Below are 15,077 nucleotides of genomic sequence, written 5' to 3'. Positions count from 1 at the left end.
ACAACATTTCGCTGTCAGAGCAAAAGCTTTCATTTCTAGCACACACATTAAAATGTGCATTTTTGGTGCTAAAACTGTTTATACTTGGTTAGATAATTTTTTATTTTTCTTTCAATCAGCCGGCGAGCTAAATAAAAAAAAAAAAAAAAAACAACCAATGGATTTCCTTATTCACACAAGCAAGGTGGATGGAGGAATTCTCCCTGCCGTGCCATTGTTTTCTGACAGTGGGACTCCGCTGATGGTATACATTTATCATTGGCCGTAACTGCTGATCGATGAACGTTTTCCAGGATGACTGATAAAATTGTGTTGAACAGGGAGGGCAATGCACAGATCGAAGCTCATCTGGTCCCTGCTTAACCTGACTAATTTCAATCCTTCTGTATCATCTCTTATATTACCTAAGGCTCCTAAAGGATTATTACTGGTTTTAATAAACCATGTCATAGACCCTTTTTGAGAATTCCATTGCACTTCTGCACAACAAATGTTTGTGCTTCAGACTAATTCAAATACCGGTCAGGAACAGGTACAGGAATTTGTCCCAGTAAGTGGGCACTGAAGCTGGAGTGACAAAACTGAACATTCCTCCTCAGTGCAGTAACATGAAACTTCCTGTCCAAACAGGGGCACGACCGATCAGGCCTGCCTTACTTGGGATTGACAGCAGAAAGTAGTGGAAGGATTCTACAGCAATTATTTGATTCATTCTAATAGAGGCTGTAATATCTGCTTGTCAATCACAAGAGAGACGAATCTACTCTTAAACTAGTCTCCCAGCATCCCCATCAGGCTCTGCTCACTGCAGTGTTCAGCCCAGCGTCATTAGTTAAAAGGGTGCTAGTGGTCTCTGTCCTAACAATGAGGCAAATACATTACATACAATGTAAAGTAGTAAACACAAGAACCCCCTTCCCCCAAAGCTCTGGCCTACCTGTATACCAAATTAGGTTTACTCTTAACCCCTTCACGCCGATGGAAATAATGGGATTTTTGATTTCTCGGATGTTCATTGATGGACACAGCTACTCATCTTCATGACCGTAGGGTTATGCTGCCCCCTACAGGCGTAGGACACTAGGCAGAGAAAAGCTTGAGCACACCTATGGGGGCAGTCCCTGGGGGTATACTTTCACTTCCTGCTATAGGTATTCAGTTTTGTAACAAGCAGTGTAAGAAGAAAAAAACCCAACTCCAAAGAGGGGCGGGTGCTGTGTCCGTTGATGAACATCAGAGAATTGGATTTTACGGTAAGTAAAAAAAAAAAAAAAAACAACATTTTCTCTTTCGTTCATTGACGGACACAGCTCATCTTCATGACCGTAGAGACGTCCCAAAACAGTGTCAAACATGAGGGGTGGGAACAGCAGAAAAAAAACTTGCCAAAGGCTAAACATAGCCAACCAGGTAACATGGAGCTCAACTGAGAACTGTAGCTCACCTGAAAAACACCCTCCAAGAGGACAAACAGCCTTGAAAACTTGCACCACTGATGCCTGATCATGGAAGGGCCTAAGCGTCCGAGTAGAATGTGCCTCGACAGGGAAAAGAGAAACCTGACCCTTAATAGAATAAGCCTGATCCACAGTCTGCCTGATCCATCTGGAAATGGTCGCAGCAGAAGCAGCCAGTCCCTTGCGAGGTCCAGCCATGTGGACAAATAGTGAGTCTGTTTTCCTAAAAGACTCCGTAGCTGCCATGTACACACTGAATGCCTGAACCACATCCAGGAAATGCAAGGCAACTTCCTTAGGATGTTTAGGCAACACAATGTCTTCATTTTCTGACTAGGCAGAAAAAAAACGGAATACCTATAGCAGGAAGTGAGAGTATACCCCAAGGGACTGCCCCATAGGCGTGCTCAAGCTTTTCTCTGCCTAGTGTCCTACTCCTGAAGGGGGCAGCATAACCCTATGGTCATGAAGATGAGGAGCTGTGTCGGCCAACGAATAAAAGAGAAATATGGTCTTGGCTTCAGGGGGTTGTTTAGAGCCGATGGTCGGCTTTCTTGAAATGACAAACAATGCGGCTGAGCAGCCACTCGGTTGTCATTACAAGGAGCGGGAGGGGAGGCCCTCCCGTTGCTCGCCCGGGTCTCCTGTCCCATCGCGAGACCCAAGCGAACAGCCGGCACGTCAGCCGGCTGGCAGAGGACCTGAAAAAAGCTGGTATCGGGTCTCCGATGTAAAAACCCGGAAGCAATGTCATGACATCACTTCTGGGTACTGGAGGCGCCAGATTTAAAAAAAAAAAAAAAAAACAGCAATCAAAACAGCCAAATTTGACATTTTGAATGATTTTAAGTGCAGAGGAGGGATTTGAGACCCCAGATCTCTCCATAAAGAGTATCTGCCACTGCCTAGTACTGTCAAGGTATATTTACATTCCTTGTGACAGCAATAAAAGCGCTATTTTTTTTAAGGGACAGTGTAAAAAAACAAAAAGAAAAAAAAACACATTTAAAGCACCCCGTCCCTCCATGCTCGTGCACAGAAGGGAACACATAAACAAGTTGCTCCAGCATAGGTTAACCGTGTTCAAACCACACGTGAGGTATCACCGCGCTTGATAGAGCGAGAGCAATAATTCTAGCGCAAGACCCTCTTTACATCTCTAAACAAGTTACTTGTTAAAATGTTTTAAAGAGTTGCCTATGGAGATTTTTACGTACCATAGTTTGTCGTCATTCAGCACGTGTGCTCAATTTAAAGCATGAAATGTTAGGTATCTATTTACTCTGTGTAACATCTTTCACATTCTACAAAAAAAAATTGCTACCTTTACTATTTTTTCCATTCATGAAAGTGTATTTCTTCCCATAAAATTGCATTTGAAAGACTGCTGTACAAATATTGTGGGAAATAAAATAAACCTTCCAATGCCATTACGTATGTTGCATGTCATTTGCAGCAAAGGAGTTAAACAGTGTCTTTACAGACTGCATAAAATCAGTCACTGATCCCAAAAATAAGAAGAAGAAAAAAAAAATTAGACTTGGGACACACCTACGTCGACTTGGGTTGATTTTTTTTTTCCCCTTAAAGTGGAATTAAAATGAAAGAGTTGCTATCTTATCGGGAACATCTAGAAATGGTAATTGTGTCAAAGTACCCTGAAAGATTTACCTTTTGCCTGGAATTCCTCCTGAAAAAAAGCAGTGCAATTACTGTGCTAGCACTGCCTTGAGCTTCACACTTATATCTGCAGTGTAAAATCTTAGGTTATTCACACACCTTTAGACTTGTGCTCTTTAGCCCCCACAAGCTGAACAAGAGCGATCAATCCATTTTTTTATCCACAAAAAACAGTCTGGATGAAGGAATCACCCCTGCCGGCTGTAGTATTAACAAGCCGAGGCTGCTAAATGCCTGAACTGAGTTTTCTTCTGAGTGGATACCGTCACTGTTCAGGTGATTTTTTTTATCAAATTTTGTCAAGCTGGGTGGTGTCATCAAGCATCATGGCCACCCACACCTTGAATTCCAGTCTATTCGGCAGTAGGCTTTGACTGCTATTCTCAGGGGTTATGGAGTGAAATTTGGTAATGTCACTATTGTGCTGCTACTTACTGTTCTTCTTGCTGAAGAGAAAATTATATCCATTGACTTGCAGTAAAAGGATTTCCTCGCTTTAGCCATTATGCGGATGTATGCTTTCTGCACCTTTCCTGCTGCTTCTTGAAAATTCTCTCAGTGGTCAGCAGATTGCCAGTCATTGAGGGGCACCTCTGACATGGAGAAGCAAAACCACATCTCTATGAGGATGGCTGCCCCCACAGACAGAGTCACAGCAAGGCATAGAAAGTCAGTAATGGAAAAAAGATCATCAGCTTCAGGGAGACCACAAGTAATACTGGGGACTGGTCCTTTGCCCTCTACATGCCAATTTGGGGCACAGCTTCCACTGTCCAGGTGCTCTTTAAACTACCAGTTTGTTTTTGAATGGAAATGGAAGCACTAAAAAAATACAAACTTATTAAAATTAATATGAAATGGAGTGGGAGGTCTTTTAAAAAGGAAGGCTATAACAGTGATACTCATGCATTATAAAAAGCAGTAGGCTGAAACATGACAAGTGATACAGCAGGTCATCCTTCCCACCAGGGTGATTGAGACTTTGTGAATCTCTGTATACTGCTTCTTCCTATGTAAGGGTTTGCCTGGTTTTAAATAAAAAGTGGTATATGTTACTACACTACGGGCGATTCACCTTCCTTTTTTTCATTGCATGTCTGGCTACCTTTGGGGTGATTTATCTGGAGCTGAGCAAATAGATGAAGGGCTGGCCTGAGAGTCTGAGCATCCACTATCAAACCATTTTGGGATTTCTCCCACAAGCACTGTAAGACATCTTCATTTTTGAGGCCTAACCTTCATGTAAGCAGCAGTGTGATTATCTAGTGGTTGGTGCACAGTTTAGCTGCACTCTTTTCTACTTTATGTTATTGAATATTTTTACTTTTTTCTGAATATCAAGACACTTAAGTGCGTGATGGACTTTATTAGCAAAATTAATTTGGTTAATTTTTGGCATATATTTTATTGTACATGTTTGCACCTTCATGTATTAGGTTTTTTTAAATCTATTCTTTTACAAACATTTTTTACTATTTATTTATTCCGTCACGACTTAGGTGTTCATGTATTAGGTGAAAGTGCTACACGTTGTGACTGACACTTTTGGTTAGAATTGACTCAAATATTGTGACAGGTAAAACTGTTCATATAATATGTCACCTTTGTATTAGTTGCTTGACTAGCTTCCACTTTAAATGCAATTTTTCTCTAATAGGAACACTACTAAGACATCACTATATTTTTATATAATGAGCACCACTGTTTTCTTCTAATTTAGTCAATGACAAGCCTCATGACTCTTGCATGTTACTTTATTCCCACAAATTGTTATTAAGTATATACTTACTGCATATGTCAAGGATGTCATTCACACTATTAGGTAGTCATTTTACCCAAGAAACCATATACACAATAGTCTGCTACAGAGTAGCACTACAGTCATACCATTAAATGGATAATCTCACATGCAGGTGACTAATGAAGAGCCCCTGAATTCTTTCAAGCTCTTGTCTTGGTATCCAAGCGTATTTATTATGAACTGTTTTTTTTTTTTTTGCACGAATATGCATGACTAAGGCTCTGCTTGCAACACATCCATGGTTTTGCTCTATTAGAAAAATGAGCCTGAAGCCATACTTAAAATGGTTGTTGTGGTCAACAGCATGCACTTTGGCAGTTTTGGGGTGAAATTGTGGTCAGATACAGGATACCGTTTATTAAACATAATATTTTGTATATTATTCCTAATAAAGCTTAAAGCTCATTTGTGAGAGCTGTACAATAGAGTTAAATTGCAGACGCATATACTCTCCTACAACTGTAAAGGACCCAGCTCATGAAAGCAAAATCTAGTGGATTGTGGCTTTAATGTAAAATAAAGTGGAGGTTTCTGGCTGGGTAATGTCTGTATGTACTTTGCTCTTAGAACATACGGCTATTACACACCGAGAGATTCTGATCTTAAACCCTTCTAGTAGAAACAACTGAACATCTGCTAATGCAGCCAATTTGCAATATTACATCTTAAATGCAACCAGTCATTTCTAACTCCTATCATACAATTCAGCCTGTAGGATTTATTGTCTGTGGGAGTTGATTTAAGACGGAGAAGCTGGCATTTCATCGAGCAGCTACACAACCTGGCACAACAAAGAGAAAGGGAGGGAGCGAGGAAAGCAGAAATGATGAAGAGAGAAGTGGGTATGTATGCGGGGATGATGCAGAGAAAATTATGGAGAGGAGAAAATGAAGATGGCAAAAAAATAAGTAGATGGTGAGAATGAAATAAGAACAGGAGGCAGCATGAAGCTAGAATCTCTCTCTCTACTATGAAAACCTAGGGCAGCAATCGTATAACTCTAATAATAAAAAAAAAAAAAACGCAGCCACAATTTGTTTGCACGTACCCTAGCCAAGACTCAAGTCACTCCTCTTAAGAGATTCTACAACAATGCAGGTGCACTAGTAACTTCCACCTTTTTGAAACATGGAGACTGTTCCAGAAGAAAAATCTGAACCATATGGGACTTTAGACCCATCAATTTGTTTCACTCAGATTGTTCATGGGACGTAATTAATAGCATAAATTGATAAACGAGAAGGTAGCTGATCTGAAGGAGAGCATTTATCACCATACCTTATGTTTTGTGATTCTCTGTAGGTCGGGAATGGATATTAAAAAAAAAAAAGTAAACTAGGGTGTTATGCGGCTGGATACATTGAAAATCAAACAGTCAAAGCTAAAAATAATCATAGACTAGGTAATTTAGGAAGTGAATTATGGTCATTTAGTTTGCCATAAATTTTGGGTGTACATAATTTCTACAATTGTTTGACATCAGCTTTGTTAAAGTGTTTTTTACCATAAAAAAAAAATGGATCCTGTCCCTTTAAAACATGTTATAAAGCACCGTGCTTGTGCTGTGTAATTTGGCCCATTATTTAACCAAAAAAAAAACCTGGCTAATCCTGCCAGTTTCTACCCTCCCCCCTGTAAACTGACCATGGTATATCATGGCTGCTGAGCCCTGGCCCCGTGGTCAGTTTACATGCCTCCCTCATCGGCAGCGCTCCTCTCCCCACCCCCCCTCTCTATCAGCTAGTGACTATGCCCACCCCTCCACTCCTGCTGCTGAAAAAAAATCTACATTTTTTTACTATCCTCTCTGTCTCCTAATGTTGTGTGCCCCTGTGTGTGTGATTAGTAAAAAAAAATGCCGTCTATACCTGCTTTCAGATCGCCACTTATGTTAACGCCCGCCTCTCTCCTCCTGGCTGACATCAGTGGGGTATTCTCAGCCCCTCCTGCTGCAGCTGACAGGTAGAGGAGAGAGGCGGTCGGTCACCTGAGCGCCAAGAGGTGCTCTGAAAGCAGGTATAGACGGCATTTTTTTTTATTATTAATCACACGCACAGGGGCACACAGGATTAGGATAGAGCGGATAGTATAAAGCGGTCAGAGTGGCTTAACAATCACTAAGTCAAAGTTGGCATAACTGTTAAATTTGAATGGCTTTTTCTCCTTTTTGATTTCTATGTAGTCGCCATTATCATTTAATATAAAATACACAGGAAGTACATGTAATCTCAGAGTTCTGTTCACAGGAAGATGAATGGAGTTCAGCCAGCACTGCTTTTATGGATCAGTAAACAATGCAGAAAAAGCACATGTTAACAAAACCAGACCTTCAGAGTTCTACCTAGCCAAAGGACAACAGAATACACCGAACTGATATGCATCTAACTGTGATTTCAAATCTCCATTAAAAGTAAACCCAGAAAAAAAACTCTGGGCAAGTGAAGTATGAAAGTGGGGAATGTGTGTGCATACCAACCCTAAAAATGCAGTAGTGTGTGTCTACAAAGTAGCAAATAAACATAGGCGTATATATATCAGACAGCTCATTGCAAGTAAGGTCAGATTTGATTTGTATATGTCCGCATACAAAATACAGCACTGCACTTAAAATGGGTCTAAAATTGTATCATGCCTCACAATCACAAAAACTCACAAAAGACTGTTTTTGTGTCTGCACAACTTATTTGAATTATGCACCCAAAGTAATCCTTTCCTAAGAGAAATATGGTGGCTGCCAATGCGGATCTGCTTTGGAATGCTAAAGGTTGTTCTGCTTTTATACTGATCTGGCTTCAATATTTAGTTGCCAACTTCAAAAAAAATATGCTGATCAGGAAAGAGTAGTTAGAAGTCCTCAGCTGCATACTTGTGGGTCAGTGTCTCAAATGACTTGCAAACGTAATAGCAGTCTTCAAGCTCTCCTCAAAGCATTACCTAAGGAAGCAAACAATTTGTTTCCGGTTGTTCATTTGCATATAAATATTACACTGGAACTTTATATACCACACATTCATACACAACCACAATACACTGACTTTACCCTCACAATATAGTACTGACACTGGAGGGTTAATCATGCAGCCTCACTAGGCTACCCTTCTCCTAATATGACCAGGCAGGCAGGCATTTTAAGTTAATTGATCATTGATTATGTTGGATTATCCAGCTGGAAGTGTTCCAGGCTTGTATTATTAATGGAATACAGTGGTTGAGTGTTTGGCAGGCATGGATAGTTAAAGGTGGTACAGTTCTTCAGTATTTTATCTCTTCAGTGACATAATACCACAACTTTTGTTCTGCAAGTTTTAGCAGATGGGGTCCGTTCTAGGAGAAGGCCCAAAAAAAAAAAAAAATCTGATCAAACTTACTGTGACAGGAGGCAACATGAAAATAATGTGATGTAATTAATTACAGACTGGTCTGCCTTGACTAGGATTCTCTTGGCATGAAGGCATGTCATAGTGTATTACTATGCAGGATTAGTGGACACAACCTGGCAAAGCATGAAGACATGGGAAGAATTATGAGCACAGACCCAGAAAATGCAAAGCAGAAAATGTACTCTGAGCCTTTTCCATTTTCTCTTAGTTTTAGCCTTATTATAATAATAAAAAAGATACAAAATAAATACCCAAAACAATCACAGCTTAATGAATCCAGACACACTCCTATTCATATACATACAGTATCTCACAAAAGTGAGTACACCTCTCACATTTTTTGAAAATATTTTTTTTATATCTTTTCATGTGACAACACTGAAGAAATGACACTTTTGCTACAATGTAAAGTAGAGAGTGTACAGCTTGTATAACAGTGTAAATTTGCTGTTCCCCCAAAATATCTCAACACACAGCCATTAATGCCTAAACCGCTGGCAATAAAAGTAAAAAGAAAAAAATAATTAACTGCGCTAACCAAAAGGATTATAGCAGCTAGCACACTCAACTGACGTGTTAAAAAACAAAAAATATATAAAAATGTGCAGCGCTAAGAGAATGATATATTCACTCAACTATAATTGGTGAAGTGAACTAAATAACAGAGTCCCAGGTGAGAAACCTGATATTATAATTCCAGGGTGATGTGTATGGTCCCCAAAGGATATCACATCCCAACACCGACAGGAAAAATGAATGTATGTGCTCACCGGAACAAATGGACCCAGATTGCCATACGATTAAAGGGTCAGATGGGCTCATACAATATCCTGCAAATCTTCAAACGAAACCTGCAGTCACGGATGTTCAAGTTTGCGGTCAAAGGATCAAATGAGATGAAACCTCTCTTTCCCCACGTGACATGGAAAGGATAATCCAAGACAGAGCAAACATAGTGTAATTCCACTTTAAGTACTTTTATTAAAAAATAAAGGGGTACACTTACAAACATCCAGGAACATTGAGCAGTGAATAAAGATACACAGATCAAGCAATCTTTGGCATGGTCCTGGCTGTATAAGGCAAAGGTTTGACGTGCATTTGGAGTGGAAGAGGACTCCAGTGGCAACCTGTGAAGCTCCGTTGAACTCCATGTCCAAGAGGGTTAAGGCAGGGCTGAAAAAAAAATGGTGGCCACACAAAATATTGACACTTTGGGCCCAATTTTGACATTTTCACTTAGGGGTGTACTCAGTTTTGTTGCCAGCGGTTTAGACATTAATGGCTATGCGTTGAGTTATTTTGAGGGGACAGCAAATTTACACTGTTATACAAGCTGTACACTCACTACACTACATTGTAGCAAAGTGTCATTTCTTCAGTGTTGTCACATGAAAAGGTAAAATAAAATATTTAAAAAAAATGTGAGGGGTGTACTCACTTTTGAGAGCTACTGTATACTGTACATACTCCATATATACAACAAAATTCTATACCAAGTAAGGGGAGTTAGCCTTCCCAATTAAGGGCTGTTCACACCACCTGGTGTTTATTGTTTAGGAGTGGATGGGATGTGTTGTTACAACGCATCACACTGTTCACTTTAGGCTCCGTTCACATATATGTGAATAGGATGCATTTTGAAACGCATCCAATTCACATGACGTGAATCAAACCAGCTTTCTATGGAGCCGTTTCACATAAATGCGGTGTAGTATATCTAAAGTCTTGTGCGTTTTCTGAGCACTGCAGTGCGAATTAAACGCGAATTCCAGGCTCACTGCCTCCAATGGGAACGCATCTGAATCGCACATCTGATCGGTTTTGAACACTAATTTGATCCAAACTCCCCCCCCCCAGCACGAGCCAAAATTAAAAATAATAATTAAAAAATGGTGTGGAGTCCCCTCCATCCCCCAATTCATACCAGGCCCTTAGATTTGGTATACATTTTGAGGGGCACCCCCTCCCCCAAATCCATACTACATCCTTATCGGAGCATGCAGCCTGGCCTCCTGAACCATACCAGGCCACATGCACTCAACATGGGGAGTGCTTAGATATACCCCCACCCCCCATAGCACCTTGTCCCCATGGGAGATAGGATGCGGCTTTTTTCACACTTTTTTTTATTGCCGGCAATGTTTTATTTTATTTGTTTACATTCAGCTGTGTGCTACATAGTCCTGACCCCTGCAATAATTCTGCACTGCATAGTCTTGAACTCTGCGTGACATAGTCCTGATCCCTGTGCTCATTATGCATAGCAATGCACATCAGGTAGTCCTGACCTCAATGCTCATTATACACCCCAATGTACATTAGGTAGTCCTAGCCCCTACGCTCGATGTGCGTCAGGTAGTCCTAGAACCCACACTTACTATGTGTCAGGTAGTCTTGACCCTGTTTTTTTATGTGTAAGGTAATCCTGACTTGTCATTTGCGTTACACACTTTTGACCTCTATTCTGTGCATTGCACAATTCGGGCCCTTAACTATTTTCACTATGTTGTACATTATATACTCCTGACCCCTACAGTCTTTATGCTGTATTGTACATTACATATTTCTGACCAATGTGTCTATTGTCTCAACAGTTGTTAGCTGCCAATTAGTCTCTATCTATTTTAATAAAGTTCCTCTTTACCTTCGCTCAGAAAAAAAATGTTTGTCATATTTTTAAAATAATTGTGTTGAAGTATAAATGTCTGAGATTTTTGTTTTTCATGGTATATTAAAGCATGTTTTGTGGGTGTAAGGATATACAAGGAGTAGGCTCAGGTTTTATTTAACCATAATCCTTTAAATCTATGCACAGTAAAAGGATTTTAACAAACTTTGTTGCAGATTCCTACCTTTTGTTATTCTGAAGAAATCCTTGTTTGTTGCTCTGTGCTGAGTGGGTCAAATGGGAGTGGTTTTATATTATCTATCAGCTGTGGCAGCTACAGGGCTCTAATGAGGAAATCTGCTGGGCCTGCATCCCTTTAGACGTGTTCCTATTGGGAGAATCTCACCAAAAATGATTTTTTTATTGCAGGGGATTCCAGAAATCTGACTTGTATCTTATGCAGACTTATGGGAAAATTGGTGAGCCAATCACATAAGGAAATTATGTTTCTGGGGTGTGGTGAGTACACATTCTGTGTACAGAACACCTCCAGGTAGCCATATTGCATTGCAAATTCAGAAAATTACAACAGCTGCTGACTGAAAAGTAAAGGTAATTTTGAATAACATTCAATTACAATATTATTTGTGTCGCAATTATATACGCTATATTGTTTTTTTCTTTGCTATCCCCCCCCCCCCCTACACGAAAAGTGGAGTTACCCTTTAAGCTACTTCCAATCTGTTAGTTCTATTTGGCTACACCCACTAAAATTTGGTCATTTGGTTACGGACCAAGTGTGCCCCAGGTCTTTCATAAGACTAGCAACACTCCTGTTTACAACCCATTTACACTGGCAATAAAATGCTATTTCACTAGAGTAAGACATTTTGTTATGCTTATTGCTATGTTGGGCCCCATTGATCACTTCTCAGTGACCAATGAAATAAGGTGAAACTCCCCAATGGAAATGGAAAAAGAACCTGCCAAATATTTCTAATCTTCCTCACTAACAAAACACATCTGTTGTTACAGTTGTTGAAATTATCCCCAACTTCCTGTCTTAGTGACCATAAGAATTTAAGAGTGTGTGTGTGTGTATTTTTTTTTTTTTTTAACATGTATGATATTATATATCCACAATTATGGTAATCATGTACATGACAAAACAATGACAAAAAATATTGTAATAGTGGATAACAGAGCCAGTAAAGGTATGGTAAGTTTTTATAATATAAATGAAGGGAAAGGTGGGTATGGGTATGAAAATTTGGTGAAAGAATGTCTCAAAATCAGCTTCCTGGGCGAAGGCGAAAGTAGTATTGGAGTAGGCAGGTTGTTGCTGTATACTGACCACGGAGGGCTTAGGTAGCCCAGGACCGATTGTTCCCCATAATTGAATATATATATGCATATATGCCCCCCTTCCCTGCCTGAAGCACTTCACATACTAAGGAGAGGTTATTCCCTGCCACCAACCAGAGTACAGAGGTTGGAAATTTAATATTCCAAGGAACGCACAGGAAAGGCTGCTTTTCGTCCTACTCAAAGCCACTTTTATATAACATTAGATCCATCATAGTTATGGTGTAATATACACATATAATTTGAAAAGATACCAAGGAGAGGACCCCTACCCTTTCTGGCTGCGATCCCTATTGAGGAGGCTACATTAAGGGTAAACCTAGAAGCCTTGCTTTTGGTGACACATTTGGGACTTAAAGTATCGGATCCAGTGCAATAAATCTGTTTATGACGTCTGTAAAGAATTTATATTTTCGGAAGAAACATCTTCCAAGCAGCATCTAGTATCGCTACAACCTTGTCGTCTAGCATGAGTCACTACCAGGAAGGAAATACCGGTCTGTTATGGTCTCTCAGGCCCTGAGGAAGCCTTGAGCGAAACGCGTCGGCTTGCTGGGGACCTACCTTGACCGAATCCAGCTTGAGACCCACTTTCCACCCTACACAGGCTTTTTTTCTGGTCATATCCCCTTAAGGGATTTGTTTCTATATTGCTAGTGACTCTCAATGTTTGATTTTAGTATTGTATGTCAGTCTGTTGTTTTTGAGTATACATGGTTGTCCATGTGTAGTTTTATCCTGCAACCATCAATAAAATGTATTTTGGTTTTATATAAATTGGTTTTGCGTCTGATCCTTCTACTCCCACTGGCCTGTAAAGCCCCATCTTTTTCTATCCTATTTTTTGTTAGTATTGGATTAAGACATGACATGAACCATGAGAGGAAGGAGGTGATTGGGATCACATGTGCATCACCCAGAAAACTGGTCCTGGGATAAAGAAAAAAAAATCCAAAATAGAAACTGAAAAGATTTGTATTCAATTAAATAAAACTAGGTATTGCAGAATTTTCAGGTGAGGTCATTGACAGAGCTAGTTAGGTCTTCTAGCAACATGACATTTATTTTGTCAAACCAATGCTTTAATGTGGGAGAAGTCAACTGTTTCTAAAGGGCTAGACCTAAAAACAGCTGACGTGATGTCACAGGACGTGTGGCTTAACCTCGCCTCATTCTGTGCTGAGGTAAGCAAAGAAAAGGGGCAACAAGCATGAAAATCAATTGCTGGTGGTGTGTCTTATCCTTTGGAAGTGGAAAAACAATGTGTGCACAATCAGTTTAACTTGGGTTAACTATGCCCCATACAGAGCAAAGCAACATGTTCACATAACTGCTATGCTCCCCGGCTGCCCACACACCTTCTGTTTTACTCCCTCACCACTCAAGGTAGTTACAGTGTAGGGTGCCAATAACTAAGCAAAAGCTTTTTTTTGAGGGGGAGCAACTCACACACTCCCCATAAGTAAAGCTAAATATTTTCACTCAAAATGGCACTGCAGTAAAGGGAAGGGTAATATGTGCAACTGGAGATGGTGACAGTTAGGCAGCCATCTTGTTTTACCCTGCATGATAAAATTAGAGGTTCACATTAAAATCTTGCACTATTGGGCTCCTGCTCGTTTCTATAGTTAACAGAGGTTTTGTATCACAGAGAGGGGTTCAGCCCTGGGCTCAATATCAGTGGACAAAAGGTGCAAAAAAACCTGGATTTTTGTTTTACCGTAAAATTATTTTCTCTGATATTCATTGACGGACACAGCTCCATATCTTTTTTGACCCTTGTGTTATGCTGCTCTCCATAGGAGTAGGACTAGGTGGAAACAAAACTTGACTACACCCCTAGGGCAGTGCTAGGGGGTATACTTCCCACTTCCTGCTATAGGACTTCAGTTTGTAACAAGCAGTGTCAGAAAATACATAACCCAACTCAACAGAGGGGTGGGTGCTGTGTCCGTCAATGAACATCAGAGAAAATGATTTTGCGGTAAGACAAAATTCCAGTTTTCTCTTTCGTTCATTGACTGACAGCTCCATATCTTCTTTGACCCTTGGGATGTCCCAAAGCAGTGCCAACATGAGGGGTGGGAAAAACACAGCAATGCATATAATCCCCAAAAAGGGCTAAACCTAGCCAATCAGGTAAACCAGGAAGAATACACCCCCAAGAGGAACGAACCGCTGCAACAGCAGCCTGCAAAACTTTGCGGCAGAACGCAGCATCTGCAGATGCGAGTACATCCATCTTGTAAAACATGGTGAATTTATGCACAGACAACCATGTGGCCACCTTGCACACCTGAACCACTGACGCCTGATGACAGAAAGCCCAGGAGGCACTAAGCGCCCTTGTAGAATTTGTCTTAACAGGGAAAGGAGGCGCCTGACCCTTAATGGAATAGGCCTGCACCCTGCGTGCAGAAGTAATAGCCAAAAAAGCTACCTTCTGTGACAGAGTAAGCAGAGGAAGTTCACAAATTTGAAGAACCGACAGTACCAAATTGAGGTCCCACAGAGGTACCAAAGACCTTACTGGAGGAGCCAAATGGCAAACCCCCTGGACGAAAGTGTGAACCAAAGAAATTGCAGCCAACATTCGTTGGAAAAAAATTGCCAAGGCAGAAATCTGGCCCTTGATGGTGCCCAGAGCCAAACGTTTATCTACACCTTGTTGTAGAAACTCCAGCAGACGGGACACAGAAAAGGAACGGGAAGAAACCCCTCAAGACTCACACCAAGAATTGTACGCCCTCCAAACTCTATGATAGATCTTCCTAGAAGTATAT

General features: G+C 40.5%; 1 protein-coding gene across 1 annotated transcript in view; it reads right to left on the bottom strand.

Annotated features, from left to right (window-relative positions):
* The window catches only part of SND1 (staphylococcal nuclease and tudor domain containing 1), a 967,943-nt gene that overhangs the window by 105,884 nt on the left and 846,982 nt on the right, over positions 1-15,077 (bottom strand). The gene's annotated exons all lie outside the window — the stretch shown is intronic.

This window comes from Pelophylax lessonae (genome assembly GCF_965119305.1).
Source record: "Pelophylax lessonae genome assembly, chromosome: 4".
Lineage (NCBI taxonomy): Eukaryota > Metazoa > Chordata > Amphibia > Anura > Ranidae > Pelophylax > Pelophylax lessonae.
This window is presented reverse-complemented; position numbering and strand designations above follow the sequence as displayed.